Below are 26,074 nucleotides of genomic sequence, written 5' to 3'. Positions count from 1 at the left end.
AAAACTAAACAACTCTCAACTGAGAAGTAGTAGTTAAGTGTGAGTGTTAGAGTAAGCTAAGTTTAGAAGCGAAACGATCGTCCAATGACTGTGCACATTATAAAAATATCCCAACCGGGGCCTGGCTTGGCTAAATGGGTAGGAAAACTAAAGCGACTTTTAGAGGAGATATGAAATATGCAAAGGTAGTAGTAGTAACGCTGCTGGCTTCCTCTACCACTGTGCCACAGTTAGTTAAAAAGATACGAACCTTTAGTTTCTAGCACAAAATATAGCTAGCCGGGGCACACATGATCAAAAACATTTACTATACTAATATTGTCTTTTCTCGTATGTAAACTTGTATTTCATTCTTGTACAAAAGGAAACAAATCTGCTGTGAACGAACACACATAACCACTTTCTCTTAAAATGATTCTTCTGTATTTTCTTTTTAACTTTTGAATTTTTGCTCAGTTTTATTTGTATTTGCCACGTAGATAGATATTTTATTGTAGAAGAAAATTTTCTGCTACAAAGGTGCTTTTAGTTTACTATAAAAATCAGTTCCGTGTGTTAAAGGTTCATTAAAAGATAATACCTTCTAAAATCAGTGATTCTTTTTAGCTTATCCGCTTTGTAGTTTCAACCAGATAGAAACGTTATATTTTAGAACTGATATAATTAAGTTAAATTTGTCTCTAATTTTCTTTCCTGCTCTTCTCATCTGATTTCTTTGTTAATTAAAATGAGTCTAAAAAGAAATGTTGAAGGAACTTTTTTAAAAATAAATTTTATTTCACAAAAAATAAATTATAGATAATCTTCTTCTAAATACAGTTAATGACAGCCATATTAATACACCATGTTTTTTGTACCTCTATCTGTTTTTATTTTATTTGTTTGTGAGTCAGGGTGAACAAATAACACTCACATACGAGGGTCGTTTGAAAAGTCCGTGCAAAAATAAAAACTACTTAATTTTTTGGGGTAAACCTTTTTTATTTTTTAACATAGTCTCCTTTTAGGCTTATACACTTCGTCCAACGCTGCTCTAGTTTGTTGATCCCTTCCGAATAATAGGATTTGTCCAAGTCTGAAAAATAGCAATTCGTTTCTGCAATCACCTCCTCGTTTGAATGAAATCTTTTTCCCGCCAGCCATTTCTTCATATTGGGGAACAAATAGTAGTCCGAGGGAGCCAAGTCTGGAGAATAGGGGGGATGTGAAACGAGTTGGAACCCTATTTCCATTAATTTTGCGACCACAACTGCTGAGGTGTGAGCTGGTGCGTTGTCGTGATGGAAAAGGATTTTTTTGTGGGCCAATCGTGGGCGTTTTTCTTGCAGCTCGGTTTTCAAACGGTCCAATAACGTTGAATAATATGCACCTGTAATAGTTTTACCTTTTTCCAGATAGTCGAAGGAACGGTCTTCGCCTTTTTTTGGCGCAGATTCCCCCTTGGTAACCCATTGTTTAGATTGTTCTTTGGTCTCAGGAGTGTAGTGATGTATCCATGTTTCATCCACAGTGACGAAACGACGCTTAAAGTCCTGCGGATTCTTCTGGAACAGCTGCAAACCGTCCTTGCAACACTTCACACGATTTCGTTTTTGGTCAAGCTTGAGCAATCGCGGCACCCATCTTGCGGATAGCTTTGTCATGTCCAAATGTTGATGCAAAATATTATGTACCCGTTCATTCGAGATGCCCACAGCACTAGCAATCTCACGCACCTTCACTCTTCTGTCATCCATCACCATATTATGGATTTTATCAATGATTTCTGGAGTAGTAACCTCAACAGGGCGTCCAGAACGTTCAGCGTCACTTGTGCCCATATGGCCACTCCGAAAATTTTGAAACCACTTATAAACTGTTCTAATCGAAGGTGCAGAGTCACCATAATGTTTATCAAGCTTCTCTTTAGTCTCCTGAGGCGTTTTGCCTTTCATAAAGTAGTGTTTAATCAACATACGAAATTCTTTTTCGTCCATTTTTTGAAAATCGCTCTACTTCCTCGATTCAAACGAATGCCAAACACAAAGAAATGGACCGATCTGGCTGAAACTTGGTGTGTGTTCTTCCAAGAGATGCTACTAACTAAACATAACCTCGATACGCGCCAGTGGTGCTATCTCTCTGACTTTGCACGGACTTTTCAAACGACCCTCGTATTAAGTAAATTGTTATTTTTCACAACATAACCCTTTTTTATTTATTTATAAACTGTAAAAATTTAGCCAAAATAGGAAAAATGTTTTATTTATCGATGAAACTAAAATTAACATTTTTCAACGCGATGGAAACCTGTAAAGTTGGGAGGAAAAGAAATGAAAGCCTTTCTTTAATAAAGAATCTTTAACAGACAGTACAGTTTGCAGGTGGATCTGTGACGATTTGGGGGTGCTTCTCAGCTTCTGGGGTAGGGAAAAATTCAATTTATCAACGGGATTATGAATGCTGAGAAGTACGCAGATATTTTAAGAAAAAATTTAAAAGTATCGGTCCAAAATTTGGGGAATTGAAAGGAATTTTATTTTCTATCAGGATAATGATCCCAACCACCAGAATGGCTAAGGTATTATATAATTGTCCCAAAGTGATGGCAATACCCCCACAGTCACCAGATCTAAATCCAATCGAGCGTTTGTGGGCAGAGTTTAAAAAAAATTGAAAAATCATCAACTCCCAAATGCAAGTCAACTGAAGGAGAAAGTAATTGAAGAATGGTATAACATTACTCCTGAAACCACCAAGAAACTTGTTGAGTCGATGCCTAGGAGGTTGTCTGAAGTAATTTAGAGAAAAGACTACCCAAAATATTGACTTTTTTTTTTAATTAAAAAATGTTTAATTGTTGCAAAAGTATGAATATGAAAGTCTCGTTGGTGACAAGTTATTTCGAAACTGTTATCTATTATGGCTAAATTTTTACAGTTTATGAATTAAAAAAAAGTGTTATATTATGAAAAATAACAATTTACTCAATATGTGAGTGTTATTTGTTCACCCTGACTCACAAACAAATAAAATAAAAACAAACAGAGAACAAAAACATGGTGTATGAATATGGCTGACATTAACTGTACATAATATATTTTAAGAAAGTTATTATTTAAAAAAATTACAACTAACAGATAAAAATAATTCAATTACAAATATACTCGTATCAATACATCTAAAAATAACAAAAATTGAGAATGATGTAATGTAAACAAGAATAGACAAGTGACTAGCACTGTTTTCACAAATGTACAGATATCTTTTACTTGATCTGTGTTTGGGAAAATGAATTATGAGTTCAAATGGATGGTGTACAGCACGCGAATTGAGCCTGTTGTATTTTACTTGGAGTACTGGCTGGAAAATAAACAGTTTAACCCAGTCAAGGCAGCTCACATATATCCATTATTTTCCCTCGGGAGCTATAAATAATTTTCTGGTTTTCGGTATTGTAGTACATTTTTTGTTTGTAAATAAAGGGTAGCATTTAGTTTAATGTCTTTTAAATACTTCACTATTTCTCTATTAGTTATTGCTTACTTTTCTTTCTTACTGCAGTAAGGGAAATGACAGCGATCAAAACTAAAGTACATACTGTTGTTAACATACTTTATTATGGATTACTCATGTTAACTTTCAAATAAAGTACAAAGTCTATGCTGAGATTTGAACCCAGTTACACAATACATCGTCACCTTTGCAGGCTTCGCCTCTGACCACTCGGCACAAATTTCAAAAATACCTAACTTTCGCCAAACATGTATTAAAATTAGAATAACACAGACAAAGATAATTTTTTAAATTTTGTTTTGAGTATCTTGAATAATAATTTAAAAAATAAAAATAAAAGGAAAGAAACTAAAGAAAATGTCAGAAACCCTAACTTAAGACTGCCAGAGTTCTAATTTTTTCAAAACGTCACCAGACTGTTGTCACTAGGTTTCACTAGTTGGCAGGAAATCCAATCTTCTCTTGAATGCCAGAGATAAGGTTTCCTAAACTTGCTGATTTCCTAATTTTCTCTTGGAAAAAATCTAGCGGGAAGCTTTTCTGTGAAGCCCAGTTATGTGTAAAACAATTATACCCTCTACTTCACTTTTTACAATAATTGAATTTGGGGAAGTCCAATGATATAAATAATAGGCACTGCTGTTATAACTGAATCGAAAGTCGTCGAGTGAGTTGCTAATAAAATATATTATCTATCCATTATCCAATTAGACAAAGCGGACTTGGGGATTAATCAACCATTAATCCTATTCAAGTGCAAATGAAGGAATCATATAGCCTATCGTTAATAAAATCGAAAGGCAGTTTGCCGTTATTGAGTTTATAAATATGTTAAAAGCACAGAAAAAGGTTTTGGAAATGGCTTGGAAATTTAGGGTGCGGAGGATATGTTAACTTGGCCAGAAATAAGGAACTTAGACTTCTCAGGACCTAGACAAGCAAAGATCAGTCTTGGCAATTAATAACCGGGGAAGAAATATGAGTCTTCTTCATAATGAGCAAAAGTAGTCTCTATTTGTAGGTTTCCCTACAACAGTGATGGCGAACCTATGACCCGCGGGTCAGACACTGACCCGCGCTAGCTTTTTCATTGACCTACAATTGCTATCAATCATTTGTTTGTTTACGCGGGTTGATTTAGATTTTCTAATTGTGTGGATAATTTATATTCTATCTGTAGTAGTATGTATTAGGGCGAGGGGCTGGGAAGGGGCGTGGCCTAAGACCTCATCCTGTACGATGATTGGTCCTATGGGTGGGGAGGGGGCGTGATTTATACCCTCGTCCAGTTCGATGACCCGGCGCAAAAAAACGTCCCAGAACGCCCGAATACATACTACTTTCTGTATTTTTTTCAATCACGCATTGACACAAAAGCAATTTAAATGCTATCTATAACCTTTAGTTTGATCATTACCGTTCTAAAACGCAAATGACGACAAATGCTTTTGTAGTATTTGAAATAAAGCAAAAGTGTTTACATAATATCATATAAAATATTTTACTCATATTTTGTTTGTTAAAAAAATCGACAACCCAAAGCAAATAACCATATTTAGATTTTTCTTCAGATAAAACACACTTTTGTAAGGTTTTGCTCAGTTATGTTTGTAAAAAGAGACTTCCATAGCACTTGTTTTGTCCCGTTTTACCCGTTAAGCCAACTGAATTTTAAAGATGTTTAGTTTTGAAAATATTCAGTTTAAAATTTTTAAACTTAACTCTTGTGCAAATGGGCATTAGTGACCCAAGAGCTAGTACTAAAAAAAAAAAATGAACAAAATTTGACCCACTTCTCAAAAAGGTTCGCCATCCCTGCCCTACAAGATATGTCGACCCACTTAAAGATAGTGGGGCTAGAACGTGATTATATCACCTGCACATTCAATGAGGAGTTGTAAAAGAGTCTAATTCAACTCTTGACCGATTGTAGAGATTCCGATTAAAGGGAATTTAGATGCTTCGCAGTTATCGGGGGTTGCAGATGGATTTACCTTAGGTAGGAACCTCCCAGATTCTGAGATATTTCAGATATCGTAATTTAGAGGTAATGCTGTAAGCAAAATTGCCTACATCAGTAGGAAAAATGGGAAAGTCGCAGTACTGTATACTTCCCTGCCAAAATAATCATTGTAATAATAAAATAAAATCTGTACAAATAGTTTACGCCCTTCCTAATTTTAGTTGTACATAAACCCTCGCCTATAGAAATAGGTTGTCCCTTTTGTTAGGAAATTTGACTTATATTTTGGACCGAATTTTACCAAAATTTAAAAGGAGCTATTACTTGAACTACTTTAAATAAACATTAAGATATAAAACACAGTGACTTGAAAGTATTTACTGTAACCGACCCAGCTAGCGGTTACGGAGCCAAGGGCTTTCAACAAAACAGTTCTTTTATACCAGTTAGTTTATTTACAATAATTACAAATAATTCCTTATCTTACAAGTTAATCAGTAACAAACACACCGCCCTAACCGACAAACCGACAAACAGACACACACTCATCTACACTACGGCCCTAACTAACCTACGTACTTTTATACTTAACTAATATATACGAACTAATAGATTAACTAATTATTACAGCTAATATATTTAATTACATAACATAAACTTAATACTAACTGAAAACCAATCTCTTTAAATAGTCCAATAAGATAATAACTAATACTAGAACTGTACAGAAACACGCGAAAAGTCCAAGTCTCTCTCTCGCCAATCCTCCACCTCCACACAGAACTCACCCACCACGGCCGATAACGCCTCCTCAAGTCGGATGCCAGGGCGGGACTTCCTCTTAATTTCTCTCTCAACCTTTTTAGCTTTTAATAGCGTATAGGGACAAATGGACAACTGCACTTCTCTCTAGTGATGGGCTATTTGAGCGGACTCGTTCCATTGGAACGAGTCCGATGGTGGAACGAGTTGATTCAAATCCCTATTTTTAAAAAAAGTGATTCCGCCCCGCCCCAAAAAATTTAGGCAAATAAAAATGAAAATGAGGCAGCAGAAGGTTTGGAACGATTAAACATAAGAACAAATGTCACGCAATTTATTATATTATTATATCATTAAATGTTAGCTTTCCCAGTTAATAACAAAACTATATTTCTTTAACACACATTGAGTACTAGCCCTAATTTCCAATTGCTCTGATAAATATAAAATTAACAACGTAATACAAATATTAACACAAAAATAGGCTAGTCAAATATAAATTAAAGCAATGCAGTTTTGTCATTATCTAGCTTGACCACTAGAAGACTGGAGTTAACTTACTTCAAGAGTATTCAAGGTAGAGAAACGGAAATGGGTAGGAAATTATTCCATAAAAATTCTAACCCTTCAAAATTATAATTACTCATAATATTTATTAACTAAGAATTGAATATCAAGCTTTTAAAATATTATCTTATTGTTTTACAAAAAGAAAAAGCTGTGTGCTTAATCTTAAACTTAGCGCTGGACACTCTTACTCTCATCTTCATTGGCGTAAGCTTGAACGTGTACATGTCAGCTAGACGGTCAAAGTAAAACTGGGCCAAAATTTAGTATTACCTAACTGGTTTACTTAGTGTAGTATCCCTCCCACTCTATCACCTATTTCACAAACATTCATCGATTGAAAATATTTTTTAGTTAAATATTCGTTTCATTGGAATACAAAAAACATTATAACGCTTTCTTAAGATGATTTGAATTTTTAAAATTTGTTTTTGTCCATTACTCTTATAAAATACGAAGAATTTCAAATAAAATATAATATACAAACACAGAATGATCTAGTGTGCAGGTGGAGTCAGTCGTAGTTACCATGACAACGGAACCGTTAAACGACTCCGGCCCAGCTCTAGCATTTTCATTGGTTAAATCCACTGGAGTTGGTGGAGTCGAATCCGGAGTGATTTAAATCCTTTTGAAACCGGACTCGTTCCATTTTTTCGTTCACTGAATCTAGCCAATAGAAATTGCTGGAGCTGGAACCGGAGTTGTTTAACGGTTCCATTGCTATGGTAACGAGGACTGACTCCACCTGCATACTAGATCATTGTGTTTGTATATTATATTTTATTTGAAATTCTTCGTATTATATAAGAGTAATGGACAAAAACAAATTTTAAAAATTCAAATCATCTTAAGAAAGCGTTATAATGTTTTTTGTATTCAAATAAAACGAATATTTAACTAAAAATTATTTCCAATCGATGAATGTTTGTGAAATTGGTGATAGAGTGGGAGGGATACTGCAGTAAGTAAACCAATTAGGTAATACTAAATTTTGGCTCAGTGTTACTTTGACTGTCTCACGGTCATGTACACGGTTAAACTTACCCAATGAAGATAAGAATAAGAGTGTCCAGCGCTATGTTAAAGATTAAGCACACAGCTTTTTCTTTTCGTAAGATAATAAGATAATATTTTTAAAGCTTGATATACAAGTCCTAGTAAATAAATATTTCTTTATTTATGAGTAATTATCATTTTGCTTGAAGGGTTAGAATTTTTTTTATGGGAATAATTTCCTACCCATTTCCGTTTCTCTACCTTGGATCCTCTTGAAGCACGTTAACTCCAGTCTTCCAGTGGTCAAGCTAGATAATGACTAAACATCATTGCTTTAATTTTTATAATTGACTAGTCTATTTTTATGTTAATTTTTGTGTTACGTTGTTAATTTTATATTTATCAGTGCAATTGGAAATTAGGGATAGTACTCAATGTGTGTTAAAGAAATATAGTTTTGTTATTAACTGGGAAAGCTAACATTTAATGATATTTTTTAATGAATTGCGTGACATTTTTACTAATGCATAGGGTAAGTACAGAGACCGGAATCGGTGAACGAGTTGTTGGAATCGATTCCAACCCTGGAACTGATTCAAATCCAACGAGTCCAAAGACGGACTCGTTCTGCCCATCACTACTTCTCTCTGGCCTAGGCCTTTCTGACCAGCACCTCGCTTTCCCCACTCTCTCACCATATGCATGTGCCCCCACTCTATTCGCTACATATAACCATTAGTGATGGGCAGAACGAGTCCGTCTTTGGACTCGTTGGATTTGAATCAGTTCCAGGGTTGGAATCGATTCCAACAACTCGTTCACCGATTCCGGTCTCTGTACTTACCCTATGCATTAGTAAAAATGTCACGCAATTTATTAAAAAATATCATTAAATGTTAGCTTTCCCAGTTAATAACAAAACTATATTTCTTTAACACACATTGAGTACTATCCCTAATTTCCAATTGCACTGATAAATATAAAATTAACAACGTAACACAAAAATTAACATAAAAATAGACTAGTCAATTATAAAAATTAAAGCAATGCTGTTTAGTCATTATCTAGCTTGACCACTGGAAGACTGGAGTTAACGTGCTTCAAGAGGATCCAAGGTAGAGAAACGGAAATGGGTAGGAAATTATTCCATAAAAATTCTAACCCTTCAAAATTATAATTACTCATAATATTTATTAACTAAGAATTGAATATCAAGCTTTTAAAATATTATCTTATTATCTTACGAAAAGAAAAAGCTGTGTGCTTAATCTTTAACATAGCGCTGGACACTCTTATTCTTATCTTCATTGGGTAAGTTTAACCGTGTACATGACCGTGAGACAGTCAAAGTAACACTGAGCCAAAATTTAGTATTACCTAATTGGTTTACTTACTGCAGTATCCCTCCCACTCTATCACCAATTTCACAAACATTCATCGATTGGAAATAATTTTTAGTTAAATATTCGTTTTATTTGAATACAAAAAACATTATAACGCTTTCTTAAGATGATTTTAATTTTTAAAATTTGTTTTTGTCCATTACTCTTATATAATACGAAGAATTTCAAATAAAATATAATATACAAACACAATGATCTAGTATGCAGGTGGAGTCAGTCCTCGTTACCATAGCAATGGAACCGTTAAACAACTCCGGTTCCAGCTCCAGCAATTTCTATTGGCTAGATTCAGTGAACGAAAAAATGGAACGAGTCCGGTTTCAAAAGGATTTAAATCACTCCGGATTCGACTCCACCAATTCCAGTGGATTTAACCAATGAAAATGCTAGAGCTGGGCCGGAGTCGTTTAACGGTTCCGTTGTCATGGTAACTACGACTGACTCCACCTGCACACTAGATCATTCTGTGTTTGTATATTATATTTTATTTGAAATTCTTCGTATTTTATAAGAGTAATGGACAAAAACAAATTTTAAAAATTCAAATCATCTTAAGAAAGCGTTATAATGTTTTTTGTATTCCAATGAAACGAATATTTAACTAAAAAATATTTTCAATCGATGAATGTTTGTGAAATAGGTGATAGTGTGGGAGGGATACTACACTAAGTAAACCAGTTAGGTAATACTAAATTTTGGCCCAGTTTTACTTTGACCGTCTAGCTGACATGTACACGTTCAAGCTTACGCCAATGAAGATGAGAGTAAGAGTGTCCAGCGCTAAGTTTAAGATTAAGCACACAGCTTTTTCTTTTTGTAAAACAATAAGATAATATTTTAAAAGCTTGATATTCAATTCTTAGTTAATAAATATTATGAGTAATTATAATTTTGAAGGGTTAGAATTTTTATGGAATAATTTCCTACCCATTTCCGTTTCTCTACCTTGAATACTCTTGAAGTAAGTTAACTCCAGTCTTCTAGTGGTCAAGCTAGATAATGACAAAACTGCATTGCTTTAATTTATATTTGACTAGCCTATTTTTGTGTTAATATTTGTATTACGTTGTTAATTTTATATTTATCAGAGCAATTGGAAATTAGGGATAGTACTCAATGTGTGTTAAAGAAATATAGTTTTGTTATTAACTGGGAAAGCTAACATTTAATGATATAATAATATAATAAATTGCGTGACATTTGTTCTTATGTTTAATCGTTCCAAACCTTCTGCTGCCTCATTTTCATTTTTATTTGCCTAAATTTTTTGGGGCGGGGCGGAATCACTTTTTTTAAAAATAGGGATTTGAATCAACTCGTTCCACCATCGGACTCGTTCCAATGGAACGAGTCCGCTCAAATAGCCCATCACTAATAACCATTACATACGTTCTATTAAAATAGCAAAAATTTTCTCTATAATAATTGCGATGAACTCAGCAATTATTCTGCTTTTTATTCAACTAAAATTGTCATTGATTTTGTATAATTGAATGGAAAATGTTCAAGTTTTCCTTATTGAGGTGTTAGAATGTAAATTTTACATAAAATAGTTTTCCTTCTAAAAAATTATTTAATTGTTACACCTCAGTGAAATTTTATTTCACTTGCAAGGTTTATTTAATTTTCCTCGCAGGAACTTTCATTCCATCAACTTGTATAACAGTATGTCTGTCAAAATATCCGGACTAATAAAAGTTTGAATGACGGTGTAGAAGATCGATTGTGTAGACGGTCCAATAAAGTTAAAGTCAATGTGGCCAACAAAGTCAACCACTTTATTGTTAAGAAAAGCATTTTGTAAACGTCAACGTCATATTAATTTACATTTTTAACATCTACAGGTAAAGTAACTTTAAGTAATATTCACCATCTTTCTTCCATCTTAATTCAATTGTTGCTATTTTTCTTCCATTTTTCCAAAAATATTTTAAAACTTTATGTGAAAATGATAAGTATTGTTTTAGTTTACTAAAATTTTGGTAAAAACACAAAAATGTAATTTAAAGACATAGGTATATGGGATATGTAAAAGTATATAATACTTTTTGCAACTTAAATTTTTAGGTCCTTGTTGTTATTTTATTGTTATTGTTGAAGTATGTTGCATAATAACGAAATCGTTTAAATAATCATTATTATTATAGATCAGATTAATTGAATACTATCAAATTTTTAATAAATGTTTAATAATTTCGGGTGAAATAAAAAATTATTAAGCATTTAATGAACAAAATGAATTACATTTAAAACAATTTTACCTCAACGCCCTGTCTATCATGTCGCTGGATCTTGATGCTCTTATGCATTTAAAAGATACTAAATCAAGGAGCGAATCCTTTTCTTACTTTGTTAAACATATTAATAATATCTACTGGTACTATGAATAAATTCTATTCTTTTAAATAATGGTAGAATCTGCTTTGAATCCCTAGCCTTTGTTGTCCATAAGGGTAATTCTAGTCTAAGAACTCAAACATTACTTACACTTACAATTAAAAACTTCCTCATAGTTCACATATGGTTTGCTGATGAATGACAACTACTAGGCTTAACCGAACACCAAACTTACACCTTTATATCTCACATTCAAGACACATTAGAGAAGCATAAAGGGGTCACAGAGGCTGTGGATAGTAAATCTGGTATCCTTCTATCAGAGGAATAATTCTTCCATCTGTTATCATGGTTGTTTGGACTTAGCCAGATCATAATTTTCCATCAAACAAGGTATTAAAGTTTCACTAAAGACACACGTTTACTCTTACATTGTTTATTGGTAAATACCATGGAGGAGAATTTAATTGTGAGCTGATAGTATTCACATTACGATATTTGTTCTCATCTGTTAAGTTTGATTAATTACCATTTTACACCTCACTCTTTCAGATTTAAAAAAATATTTTTACATTAAAAGTAATGCGTATTTATCTGTTGAATGCCTCAAAATATCTATGATTTGGACAAGAATGATGTAGGTGTTTTTACTAACTAGTAGCAGGGCCGGATTTAGATGAAAAGAGGCCCTAGGCTATTCCACTTATGAGGCCGTTTCACCCTTTCGCGTTGATCTTAACCAATACATTTTTATGTTTGTTTATTAATCATATGCGTAGAATTTCTCCTTATTTTCGATTAAGTGTTTTAGTGTTCACTGTTTTTAGAATAGTGTACTTTTAATTTTGCTAACAATTTGAATGTAGGCCCCTCTTGATCTTGAGGCCCTAGGCTGAAGCCTAGTTAGCCTATAGGAAAATCCGGCCCTGACTAGTAGTTTTGGTGGTAAGAAAATTAATACAGAAGTGGTTTTGTTGTAAAGTAGTGCAACTGTCTTTCATTAACTAACTAGAGTTAATTCAGAGCTCCTGCTGTACAGATTGTGGCAGTACACTCTTAGTTCCTATAGGCTTTTACGGAGATGAAAACGCAAAAACGACCGGCGTTGGACTTAAGAAAATGAAATAATTGTATGAATGAGAAGATGCAAAATCGTCTGTTTCTATAGTAAAAATGCATAATTTTCGTTGCCTTGGTCACAAAAGTGATGTTTATGTTTATGATGAATGTAAACAATTTTTCATTTGTTTTAGACATAAGCAATTGGAATATAACATTTAAAAGCAGGGAACAAAATTTGTGTTACATTTATCATTTCGATTTATATCATAAGTAACAGTTATATCAATAACAATTTCTTTTATTGCAGCTAGTTCTTTTATTGAACAATGTTTAATTTAAAAGCAGAGGATTTTATTTTGTAAATAAAAATGTTACAACGATACAGTAGGAGAGTAATATTGGTGGAGGTTTAACCGTTCTCAAAAAACATGTAGCCTACATAGAGTAAAAGAGGTGTACCTATTGTTAAAACTTTATGTTGAGAAAGAAGGACAAGAATGAAATATTATCATGTTTTGTACAAGTGGAGAATTAGGGGTGTAAGGGTAACTGCTCAACGAGAGAGAGAATATTTTTGGAGAGAGTTTTAGAATAAGGGGACAGAATAGTGAGAAGAGTTGTGAAGTCGGTGTGTTAGTAGTACTGGTAACAAACAAGAGGGGCAGCACTCTACTAACTTTAAATCAATGTGACTAACCTTCACATTTACAGTTTTACCTCCTTTTTATACAGCCCGGTGCACCTTTTTCTAGTATAATATTACAACATTTCATATTCTTTCTTTCCTATTTAATGATCTGAATCGCAGAGCCCAATTTATAAAAAGCATAACTGTTTTATATATTCCTTAATATTTTCTTTATCATGCAACATTAAATAAGCGAAAAATCACGATTAAAATTGCTAATTATCTTTTGTTAATTCTATTATATGATAGTTTATGATTGCTTTTGTTTTCAATCAAAACTAATGGGGAGTTTCAACTGAGGCGAAATTGGATTATCTTTTGAATGCAATAATTCAAGCGGACTGTGGCTAAGCGAATGTTGATTATATTTTAAAACAGTCATGTACGAGGTCTGTAAATTAAGTAATGAGACTGATTTTTTTAAAAATTTTCTGTTCAAAAAGAATTACAATTCTATATTGTCACCTTCAAAATAACTTCCTTTTGAAGCTACACAGCGCTGGAGACGTTTCTTCCACTCCTCATAGCAGTGTTCGAACTCCGATACTCGAATAGCCTTCAGCTGGTCGGTTACAGCCGTTTGAATGTTTTCGACTGTCCTAAAATGAGTTCCCTTGAGGTGATTTTTCAACTTCGGGAAGAGAAAAAAGGTCACAAGGACTCAAGTCAGGCGAATAAGGAGGCTGAAGAGCCACAGGAATGTTTTAACTAGCCAAAAACTTGACAAGGAGCATTATCATGATGCGTCACCCACTTAAAAGTGTTGATTGACCGTTTGACCTTGAGGTAGAAACTCTTTGTGGACGATTCCGTGGATATCGCAAAAAACAAATCAGCATGCATTTGATCTTCGACTTCGATAATGCTCCTTGCCACACAGCAGTTTCAATAAACGAGTTTTTGGCCAGTAAAAACATTCCTGTGGCTCCTCAGCCTCCTTATTCGCCTGACTTGAGTTCTTGTGACCTTTTTTCTCTTCCCGAAGTTGAAAAATCACCTCAAGGGAACTCATTTTAGGACAGTCGAAAACATTCAAACGGCTGTAACCGACCAGCTGAAGGCTATTCGAGTATCGGAGTTCGAACACTGCTATGAGGAGTGGAAGAAACGTCTCCAGCGCTGTGTGGCTTCAGAAGGAAGCTATTTTGAAGGTGACAACATAGAATTGTAATTCATTTTGAACAGAAATTTTTTTAAAAAATCAGTCTCATTACTTAATTTACAGACCTCGTATCTAGACATGAGAGGATATTATTAGAAAAAAGAACCAGAATTTAAAATTTAAAATGAATAATAATAAAAAAGAAAGTTAGAATTAAACATAGTTAAACTTTGAAATAACTAAGTTAATGAATATAAACTACTTACAAATATTTACGTGCTATGAATTAATATAAAATGCTTAAGAAATTAGGCAGAGTATTGTCTGAATAATATTGAGTTGTATAGTGTACCGACCTGGAGCATCTGGAAGTCTCTGTTTGTGTAGTTTACACCTGGAAAAAACCGCAAGTTGTGGCGATTTAACTGGTCATTTTTTCTACTTGCTGACAAGCTTAAACTTCGTTTAACTTCAATGTTTTGTATTTTAAATTTAGTTTAACTATATTGTATTTCATTTGTTTTCTGTTACAATTACAAATAGTTTGAGAGGTAGAAGTAATTAAAGAGCTGAGGTGGTACGATACGGTGATGATACATGTAAGATAAAATAACATAGCACTAATTGCTACTAATCTATATTCTAATATAAATTATACTAACCAAACTACATGTATGTATATATTCACAATGTAATTAATGATCAATGTGTATCATGGATTTGGGTAAAAGTGGAATCATTGTTGGAGGAATGCCAGATGACTGATTTCTTTGATGACTTCAGTGTTAGAACTGGTGTTAAGTTCTTATTCTCGAAAAAGTTAACTTTAAAATAATTATATTAATAATTTAGATCTTCATATCTAGATTGGTGAAGAATTTCTTTTTTAAGTTGCGGATTATCGAAATAAAATCATAAATGATGTAAAAGTTAATCAATGTTGTACACGCGCTTTAATAATTAAAAATCAACAATTTCCTTCCATTAATGAAGCTTTAGATCGTGAAGTTCAATCACAGCTACTTACGTACTTCCAAGCAACAAAGAAGGCTCTATAAATAAAACCACCTGAAAGTCGTTACCTATGAAAGATTATGGTTGGCGGCGTAAACCATTAAATATCCGCGATAAGACAGTTAACTACTGGATTTCAAGTACAATTTATGTTTAAAAGCGATGTAAAATGTGTGCCACCAGCTAGGGTAAATAGGGATACAAGAATTTATTAGTAGGTTTTTATAGTAGTGCCAGATTATAAAGCCGAGGCTACAGTTAGTCCCCTAGGTGGTGTGTCTAGTAAAGTTAACACCACTAGGGGAATCATGAACTGCGACGTTGAAATGGGCTTAAGATTTTCTACTTTTTTTCTTTTCTAAGGCTTTTCGCTGCTTCATTTTCTGCTAACTTTTCCTTCTACCTGTTACACAAGATGGGGGATGTTGATTACCCTATATTTACATTTAGAATTTTCCTCTTTTCTTTTATGTTTTTCAAATGTTAATTTAAAAAATAAGTTCAGGTATATTATAAAACAAATTCTTACTTAAAATGCAACTCGCCTTCAACTGGCGAAATTAACAAGAAAACGTTTACTTCTTGTAAATATTTTCAATCTTGTTAATATCTTTTTGATAATATTTGTTATGAGATCTCCAGAACATAAAACAAAAATAGGAAAAAACTGTTAAGTAATAGAAGGAACAAACATTCATAGAAAGAGATAATAACCCAAATGGTTTGCTTAATCTTTATTGCTAATTTTGTTTGTTTATAAATGTATTCCTTATTTTACAAATGTTTCGTCTTTGAGCCTATCATCAGTGAGTGTATCTTTTACTTTCAAGGATATATAAGGTGTATTATATAAATGCACATATTATTAATGTATTATGTACCTTTATATTTTGTTCTTATTTATATTTTATTTTTAGTAAAATATTTTTATTAGTTTTTTTACTAAATTTCACTTTATACTTTATTACGTATCTAAAGTTGTAATGATCTACAAAATTTTATAAGAAAATACGTAAATAGAGTGGACTACTATACTATACTGAACTATACCTTTAAAAGGTGCCACTACAATGTTTTGCTGAATGCTACTAACTTAAATAAGAATTTATCTCGTCATGTGTACATCAAGAGCAATAAATGGCTTATTATTATTATTAAGTAAAGTAATTGCCTATTTTTTTCAAGCATGCTTTACGTCCAACTACCAATTGGGTGTCTAGCCAATATACTTTACTGTAAATTTCTTTTATTAACTATTAAATAAAATCTAAGGCCTAGACCGGAATCGAACCCAGTACCATATATACATATTAGCTTTACAGGTCTCGCCTCTAACCGCTCGGTTACCGTGGCGCCTCATTATTATTATTATTATTATTATTATAAATGCCCAATAAAAGAAATAAAAATATGATAATACGCCATTCAAATAATCTAACAAAAATTAAAGAGTCAAATGCTTCTTAAAACGAAAAATTTCAATGAAGATAATGTCTGAGAATGTCAAAATTTCTGTTAAATATGAAATACAAATAAAACTGAAGATTAAGCACTAAATTGTTTTACAATATACTCGAAATCACTTTATTGAAGACGGATAGTCGAAGCTTCTAAAGACTGGAAGATTCAAGTACTTTTGGTTGAAGTATTTACTGTAAACTCGTAATTTTAGCTTCAAATTTTAACGCTACTTAATTATATACAAAATGCCATGACCGTAATATTAACCATGAAGGTCACTTTAGAGGTATGTTTAACCAAACCATTCACCCAGAAATCCTGTGAGGATGTTCATTAATATGAATGACATTAGAGGGAAACTTTTCCCCATTTAGTAACTTTAAGATGGTTGTTTCTGGGATAATGTTTAAAAATAAAACGTTGAAGATCTACTTATCTGCAATGAGCACACGAAATGTTGGCTAAATTCGTTGGAACTGTTTTCGAGTAGAATTAAAAATTGATTTTTCTGTTCAGGAAAGTAACACCTCTTTTATCCAAAAGTTTATTTACCTAGTTCCAAGGTAGCACCAATGATGAAATTAAGCGCAATTAGATGTTACTATTAATAAATGAAAATGATGTTCAGAAATTAGATCATTCGCAACGTTTCTGTTACGTCTGTTTGAAAGAGTGAAAAAAAAGTTTATACAAACATATAATGTATTATGTATGCATTGAAAGAAGAAAAAGTGATGCGAGGAAAATTTCTACCAATGTCAATAAGCACAGTATAATAGAATTCTCGTTGACTCAAAAATTTTCGATCCACAAGGAATAAGAATGGTTCGTGACTATTTTTATAATGTTGTTCTCTGAACTTTCCACACGTAGAGTATTTCATAATAAAGAGAGACATACTGACAAGGTTGGATAGCTAGCCCAGCTATGTGGCATTTCTTAGTTTGGTTTGTGCAAATATGTCACACATTTTAGGGTTATAAATTGTACCCAGAATAGTAAATTAGTGCCTAACGCATTTTTGTATACATCTATGTATATACAGAAGGCAATTTAATTTTTTTTTTTTTTTTTACGAATTTTCATCAGTGCACAAAAGCATTGTAAACAACTAGAGTTCATGAAAATCGTGAAATATGTGTAGATAACTTAGTTAAATTTTCAGCGAAAGTCGCAATTTGTCTCTTTTTGTATTAAATTTCATCAGCCAAATTAACATTCTTTTTTCTTACTGAAAATCTGGCAGTAATAATTAAGTAATAATAATAATAATAGGTCCCGGGTTCGAATCCAGCTGCTGACTCTTAGATTTTTCTCTTTCTAGGAGTTTCATCACTGCTCACCGGTGATGGACAGTGTTACGAGAGGCCCGGAGGCCAGCAGTGCACTGATAAAAGCTCCGGGCACTAATAACCTCAGATGTTGACGCGCCTTGAATAATTAAAAAATTAATAATAATAATAATCAAAATGTTCGTAATAAAATAATTTAAAAAAATATGCTACAAAGTAAAATCGATAAATTAATGATTTCGTTATTTCATTCACTTGATTTTATTGAGAAGGCTGAACTGTCTTAACTAGCATTTTCATGGGATTATTTTTCAATTAAAAGTTATAGATTTCTAAAAGTACGACGAAAAACTTGGAGTCGTTTTCGAGATAACCTCCAAAAAATCGTTTCGTCAAAGTGTTTATTTTTTATAGTCTATATTTCTAAGTATATAGTGGAATCGAAGTGTCACATTCGAAATTTGTTGGGTATATTCCGTTTTAGAGTTAAGCTACACACACATTTTTGTAAAAAAAAAAGCACCCGTTCTGACTCAAAGGAACTTAAGGGGAATAAAAATCAATTGAATAATCAAAATAGAGTATCTCCACGAACGCAATAACTTATCTTACTGAGAAAATTAAAATATCAGAAATCGAACCATCCTCAATACTTTGATATTTGATAGAAAAACAGAGAGATACGAATCTACTGTATGTATGTACATTAAAGACAGGAAAGAAATGAGAATATTGTGCCTCATCGACTTCCAATCTACTTTTTTCTCCTACACTGCGATTTACCAAAAGTCTCTTCTTTCAGTTGAAGAGCGTTGTTTTGTTAGTACGAGGGATTTACCATTTGCGGTCGACATATTTACCCATAAAATGTTATATGATTTGTCAATTCATCATTGATTTTCTAGGGTTAAACTATGGACGTTTTCTAATGTAATTACACCGTAATCACTAAGTTCAGAAGAAAAACTTAACTTTACTAACAAGATGCACACTTTGCTGTAAAGGCAGACTATAGCTGAAACCAACAATTTATCTGTGTGTCATGTTATGCATCTTGCAATAAATAGCGTTACTTTCTTCTAGTACTGAAGACTCCATTAATTTCTGCAACCGAACTTAATTCTTTCGCTGACAATTAAGCAGGTAATCGTGGGATTCTATATACTAAAATTGTCATTTGTATTATGTACGTAGGCTGCAAAGTAGTAAATAGCGAGTTGTTATTCATTTCTATCTTAAACACACTCAGTTTATTTACCGAACCCAAAAAATCTCCAACTGCATTGTCATATTTGCCCAATATAAATTAAGAATGCTGCTTTTTACCTTTCTTGTCCTTTAAATACACTGATAGCCTCAATTCGTCGTAACAGCTGGCGGTACATCCATTACTTCCATAAACAGAAGACATCGTGCCAAGAACTATTCTGACTTTGTCTTCTGATAGCTTTACTAACATCCCCCTGAATGTAAAACGATTTTCTCTAATATTGAACTCTGAAAATGAAGAAAAGTTTGAATCTAAGAAAATGAATAGTATACGTAGATGGAACTCTCATCAGCCATTTGAGGAATGCTTTTATAATTGGTTGGGTAATAGTTTGTTCCCATTTCTCTAACATCTTCCTGGCAATAATGACAACAGTAGCAGGTGTGGTTTGTGGGCAGTTAGACGTTGTTTGTACTAAAATTGATTTTGCAACAACTTGCATTTGAAAGACATTCATAAGAAGTTGAATATTTTTGAAGTTATTGCCAAAATTCATTTCAATAATAAAGTTGAATTACACATATCAATGAAATTAAATATTATATACAGGGTGATCCATTTAAAACGCACCAATCGCTAATAACTTTTTAGGAAAGCGGAATTCCGAAAAATCCCACGAAGTAAACTACATGTTTTTTTTTTGGTCCAGTTTTCAAATTTACCACCCGATGCTGTATCTTCATTTTTGGCGGAGTTACGGCTAAAAACCCGATTGGGCTTTTATAAGGACCACTGGTTTTGACAATGACTATGAAAACTACATATATAAAACTGTAAAAAATGACGTAAACCCCGTTTCGATATCCCTAATATTAGTTGAGATATTTAAGATCAAAGTTACAATTTTATCTATTCGTGAACGGTTTTCAATATTAATTTTCCACCACATATACACGTTCTAGGATGTCCTATGACTGCAAAAAAATGTTATTTGTGACGCAAAGAACAAAAATAATAATAATTGAAGATTTTAAAACATGTAGTGTAATAATGTAATGGTTGTGGGCTAATCAAGATAAATTTGTTTTATCATCAAATAAAAGCAATCATCACATCATTTTAATGCACCCAGTATGCAAGACTTCTTGACCTATGATAAGAATATCTTGCCAGGGTGTTGGTATAGTGGTCAACAGCGTGGCTTTGTAAGAGGAAGATCCCCAGTTCGAATCCTGCGTAGTACTGCACTTTATTAAAAAAATGTATTATGATTTTTTAAGTAATAAGAATGACTGCATACACGGGACCTAAAAAGTTATTAGCGATTGGTGCGTTTTAAATGGATCACCCTGTATACATTATGTTTGTGTCTCCCTCTACACTACTCTGTACATATGCAGACGACACAGCCATACTTTCCACAAGTACACATCCTACATCAGCTTCATACAAATTACAGACACACTTACATAAAATAGAATCCTGGGCAAAGAAGTGGTGGATTAAAATGAACCCACAGAAATGCCAGCATGCCACGTTTACTCTCCGGCGGGGCTCCTGTCCACCTGTCCTCTTCAACAGCAATCCTCTTCCTCATACAGAACTGGTGCGCTACCTTGGGCTCTACATAGACAAGCGACTCACGTGGAACCCACACACTAGACTTAAAAGACAAGCAATGACAAAACGTGCGAAACTACTTTACAGACTTCTTGGACGACGCTCCAAATTACCTATTGAACTCAAACGATTAATATACAGTACTATCCTCAAACCAATGTGGACTTACGGACTAGAGCTGTGGGGTTCAGCCAAACCTACAAACGTACGGACTGTACAAACATTTCAGTCAAAACTCCTCCTACAGATAGCTGACGCTCCTTTCTACGTGACTAACCTCACTCTACACAACGACCTTAACATCCCCTTCGTACACCAGTTAGCCAAGACTAAATATCAAAAATTCCATAGTGCTCTCTCCACTTGCCCCAATTCTCTAGTACAGTCTCTCGCCTCCTCTGATATCCCTGACAATCCTCCTCGCCGACTGAATCGCCAGTGGCCCCGCGACTTCCTCGCAGTCTGAAGGCCTAAAATAAATATCCTGTAGAAAGTGCTGCCGCTGGGCAGTTTCTTTCCTCCTGCCTTTCACGCCTCTATACTTCTATCTCCTTATTTACTTATTGTATAGTGTATTATACAGATTGTAAATGGTTAAATAAATTTAAAAAAAAAATGTTTGTGTCTAAGGATCTGTCCGTTAAAGTTAAATAGAATAACAATTCGTTTCATGAAATTCACCTGCTGCAAACGGTCTCAACTGTATTTTCGATTCGAAACTCTTAAAATTTTGTATTAGTAATTTTCAATAGTAAGTTCATCTATCACCCAGTTCTTAAAATAAAAATGGGAGGAAAAGAAACCAGTTTTTTGCTAGATTTCTGATTGACTAGTTAAATAAATTAAAATTTAATATTTGTAAAAGTTAGTATGAAATGTGTCATTCTGAGGTTATAAGGGTCCAGACAGACCTGCCATCTGATTAAATTATATAAAATATATCTCTTGTCCAGAATGAAGAAGTTTTTCTGTCACTGTGCAATAAAATAACGATGATTCTACTGCATCAGGTAAATAAATAAATAATCCTTTAAAAAGAAAAGTTAAAGGTTTCGTAGTTCTCATCTGAGATTGCAACTAATATCCTCAGTTGCTATCTATTAATTACGCAAATCATAAGAGAAAAATGTATAGGATGAAAAAATCACTGCCAGATTCAGTCATGGTAAACTTTATTATGCCGAGCTTTCGACCTAGGGACTAGGTCATCTTCAGCGCTGTGGAACATATTTACAGTGTGTTAACAATTAAATTACCATTAAATACTCGTATATTACAGTGAGCATGTATAATGTAACGAAATTTACAAAAATTAACAGTGTTAACACACTGTAAATATGTTCCACAGCCCTGCACACTGTAAATATGTTCCACAGCCCTGAAGATGACCTAGTCCCTAGGTCGAAAGCTCGGCATAATAAAATTTATCATGACTGAAACTGGCATTTAATTTTTCATTTTATTGAAACTATGATTCAGTCACCAAAAATAATGAACAGCAATCCCAAAAATTTATTTTGGATGAGTAAAGTGTAATAAAGTAATACTTCTCATCATTTAAATTCACTTTGTTAAAATTATAAATAATAAACAGATGTAACAGATATTTTCTGTAGCATTAATGATTGTTTTTATTACATTTCTTAAAATATTGTTTTTCAAAGTTCTTAAAATTAAAGACTTTCGCCGCAAAGTTACGATGGGTTCGATTCCCGGTCACGGCTTTAAATTTTATTTTTGATTTACAATATAAATATAGAACATTCTTTTTAGCTAATGATATAATTTTTTTTTTTTTATTATCCTTTTAATGAAATTTACACCTGTACCTACAGGTACAATAGGTAAATGCGATGAAAGTATGTCAATAGCGTGGCATACGTGAATGACGGTCATCCATTGATGGCCGCCGTTAGTCACCCAGTTGGTCACGGGGCCAACGGCGCCTCAGCCGTCTTCGAGGATTGGAGGGTAGCGTAGTTGAAGACAGGTTTGCAGCTAAAGGGTTGGGATGCAGTGAGAGTTTTTGGTGAAAATTTTTGTATCGAATTTTGGCAAGTTCGGAGATAAGTGGAATTTGGAGATCTGTATGTATAGTGTGGTTGCTTACATAGAATGGAGCGTCTAGTATGCGGCGGAGAATTTTGGATTGCAGTGTTTGTAGTCTATTGAGGTTGGATTTTTTAGCTGTACCGTAAAGTTCGAGTCCGTGAGTCCATATTGGTGTGAGAAGGGCTGTATAGAGTCGTCGTTTGTTCTGTAGTGAGAGTTTTGAGCGTTTGTCGAGTAGCCTGGCTAGAAGTTTGTATCGTTTGTTTAGTTCGGTACGTTTAAGTCTCGTATGGGGGTTCCAGGTAAGTCTCTTGTCTAGGTACATTCCAAGGTACCGCACATGGTCGGCTGGTGGGATAGGTGTGTGATGTAAGAAGACAGGTGGCGGAGTTTGACGTTTGAGTGTGAAGACTATGTATTTAGATTTAGTTGGGTTAATTTTTATACGCCAGTTTTCTAACCAAGGTTCTATTGAGTGAAGGTGGGACTGTAGTGAGCGTACTGCGAGGATAGGGTCAGAGTGTGTGGAGAGAATGGCAGTGTCGTCAGCGAAGGTGTAAATAGAGGTATTAAGGTTAGAAGGTAAGTCGGCAGTGTAGATTGTGTAAAGAAGAGGAGCTAAGACACTTCCCTGTGGCACACCAGCAAGGACGGGATAGATGGAAGAGTGAGTAGTGCCTTGAAGAACTTGAAAGAATCTGTCAGAGAGGTAAGAGCTGAGTATGAGGTAATAAGTGCTAGGAAGGATGTGTTTTAGTTTCCACAGTAGACCTTCGTGCCAGACTCGGTCAAAGGCTTGCGAAACATCGAGGAATACTCCAGCGCAGTACTGTTTTCGCTCGAGTGAAGAAGCGATGGTGTCTACAACACGATGGGCCTGCTGGATCGTCGAGTGGCAGCTTCTGAAACCAAACTGATGGTCCGGTATAATTTCGAGAGATTCTGTAATTTCGTAGAGGCGTGGTAACAGAAGTCTCTCGAATATTTTGCCCAAGAGAGGCAGTAGGCTTATCGGTCGATAGGAAGAAGGTAGTTGAGTCGGTTTGTTGGGCTTGGGTATCATTCGAACTGTAGAAAATTTCCAGAGTATAGGGTAGTAAGTAGTTCTGAGAATAGAGTTGTAAATGGTAGTGAGGAAGACTATTGCTTTTTTGGGTAGTTGGAGTAGGATGTTGGCAGTAATTAGATCGTAACCAGGGCTCTTTTTTTTATTGAGATTAATAATGACTTGCTTGACTTGGGAGGGTGTGAACGGTTTTGGAGGCATAGAAAGAGGTAAAGGTATGTCTAAGTCCCTAATAACATCTTGAGTATGTTGTGAGTTGAGAACGTCAGGATGCGGAATGAAGACAGTTGAAAGGTGCGTTGCAAATAGCTCAGCTTTTTCCGAGTCACATTTAGCCCAGGAACCGTCAGTAGTACGAAGAGAAGAGGAGGTAGGTTGAAATTTTAGAATACGTCTAGTGGCAGCCCAAAGGGAGTTGTCTTCAGTAGTCAGAGATTTGGTATATTCGGTGTATTGTTTGTTGTAGTATTTACGGAGTTCTTTTTTAAGTTGGTTTGTCAGGTGATTAAGTTGTTGTTTATGAGATGGGTATTTTGTACGTTGCCAGAGAGATCTCGTTCGTCGTTTGTTAGTTATGAGTGTGCGCAAATAGAGGGGTAAGTTATAAGGTATGCGAGCAGGTTTTTTAGCGGTGCAGTTAGTCGTCGCTTGCCAGATACTCTGCTGGATGGCGGCAGTGAAGTGATCAACGGTATTGTCTAATTCTTGGGGTGTTTTGAGAGGTATTTTGAGGTCAATTTTCTTCTCAAGTAAGTCTCTGAAGAAGTCCCAGTCTAAAGGTCCGTTTATTAGCGTTGGTTTTGGTGGTCTAAGTTTGTGGTGGATGTCTATTGTGAGGATGACTGGACTATGATCAGAGGAGAGTTCATTTAAGGTTAATGAACGAGTATGAAATGATGAGATGTTAGAGCAGATGAAAAAGTCAAGCAAGTCAGGGAGTTTATTGGGAGCAGTCGGCCAGTAAGTTGGTTGAGAAGGTGATATGTATGAGTAGCTAGTTAGAGAGAGTGCATTGTAGAGTAGGCGTCCTCTTGGGTTTGCCACCCGACTACCCCAGCGAGGATGCTTCGCATTGTAGTCCCCACCGCTTATGAACCTGGGACCCAGAGACTGGAAGAAGGATAGAAATTGGTTTTGAAGGATTGTGTGATTAGGTGGACAGTACACTGAAGCAATGTTGTAGTGGAAGGGTTCACTTTGGAGAGAGATCACAGTAGGTTGTATGTAGTTTGAGGCATTGTATGGAATGGGAAAGTGAGATAATGAATTTTTTATGAGAATAGCAGAACCGCCATGTGCAGTACCATCAGGATGGTCAGTTCTGTAGGTTTGGTAGCCATTGATGTAGAAGCGTGTTTTCTCAGTGAAGTGGGTCTCTGTTATAAGGGCAATGTCTATCCGTCTGTCGTGTAGGAGGATGTCCAGCTCTTGTCTGTGGTTAGTTAGTCCGTTTGCATTCCATAATAATATAGTAAGAGAGAACTGAGTTAGAGGCATTAAGGAGCGAGACGGGGAAGTAAGGTGTTGACAACGGTGGTGAGAAGAGTGACGAGAGGAGTAAGGAGCGATTTGAAGTCAGAAAGGAAAGAATTTAGCAAAGTGGTAATGTCGGAAGGAGAGGCTGACTGCTGAGGCGGCGGCGGACCCGCGACCACTCGGGCATAAGATGAACAATCGTTGACGTTGGCTGAAATGTTGTTCCGTGGGAGGTTCCCTGATGAGGCCGAAGCAGCAGGTTGCTGAACAGACGCAGCTACTCTGTTGAGGGCTGAGGGATGGTCGTAAACTGGCGGTCTTCTTCTTGAGCGTTGAAGTTCCCGGTGGACTATGCATCCTTTATAGTTCGCAGGATGTTCTCCATCACAAAGAGCGCATTTAGGACGTTCTATGGTGAGCTTGCCACATTCTTGAGTGAAGTGCTCGCCAGCGCACTTGACGCACCTTGGTCGATGCTGGCAATAACTTTTGGTGTGACCATATT

General features: G+C 34.7%; 2 protein-coding genes across 4 annotated transcripts in view; one reads left to right on the top strand and one right to left on the bottom strand.

Moving 5' to 3' along the window:
* LOC141452362 (uncharacterized) overlaps positions 1 to 6,369 on the bottom strand; it is a 39,108-nt gene extending 32,739 nt beyond the window's left edge. The window contains exon 1 of one of the 3 annotated variants that reach the window (XR_012457348.1): positions 6,247 to 6,369. The gene's annotated coding sequence lies outside the window, so the exon portion shown is untranslated. Of the gene's footprint in view, positions 1 to 6,127 lie in introns of all 3 variants that reach the window. The other 2 variants (XR_012457351.1, XR_012457349.1) reach the window with 2 other exon arrangements.
* LOC141453579 (acetylcholine receptor subunit alpha-like) overlaps positions 1 to 26,074 on the top strand; it is a 338,623-nt gene that overhangs the window by 234,557 nt on the left and 77,992 nt on the right. The gene's annotated exons all lie outside the window — the stretch shown is intronic.

Source organism: Rhodnius prolixus, unplaced genomic scaffold (assembly GCF_049639745.1).
Source record: "Rhodnius prolixus isolate KJV_2025 unplaced genomic scaffold, Rpr scaffold_3, whole genome shotgun sequence".
Taxonomy (NCBI): Eukaryota; Metazoa; Arthropoda; class Insecta; order Hemiptera; family Reduviidae; genus Rhodnius; species Rhodnius prolixus.
Note: the sequence above shows the minus strand (reverse complement) of the source record. Positions and strands in the feature narration are given on the sequence as shown.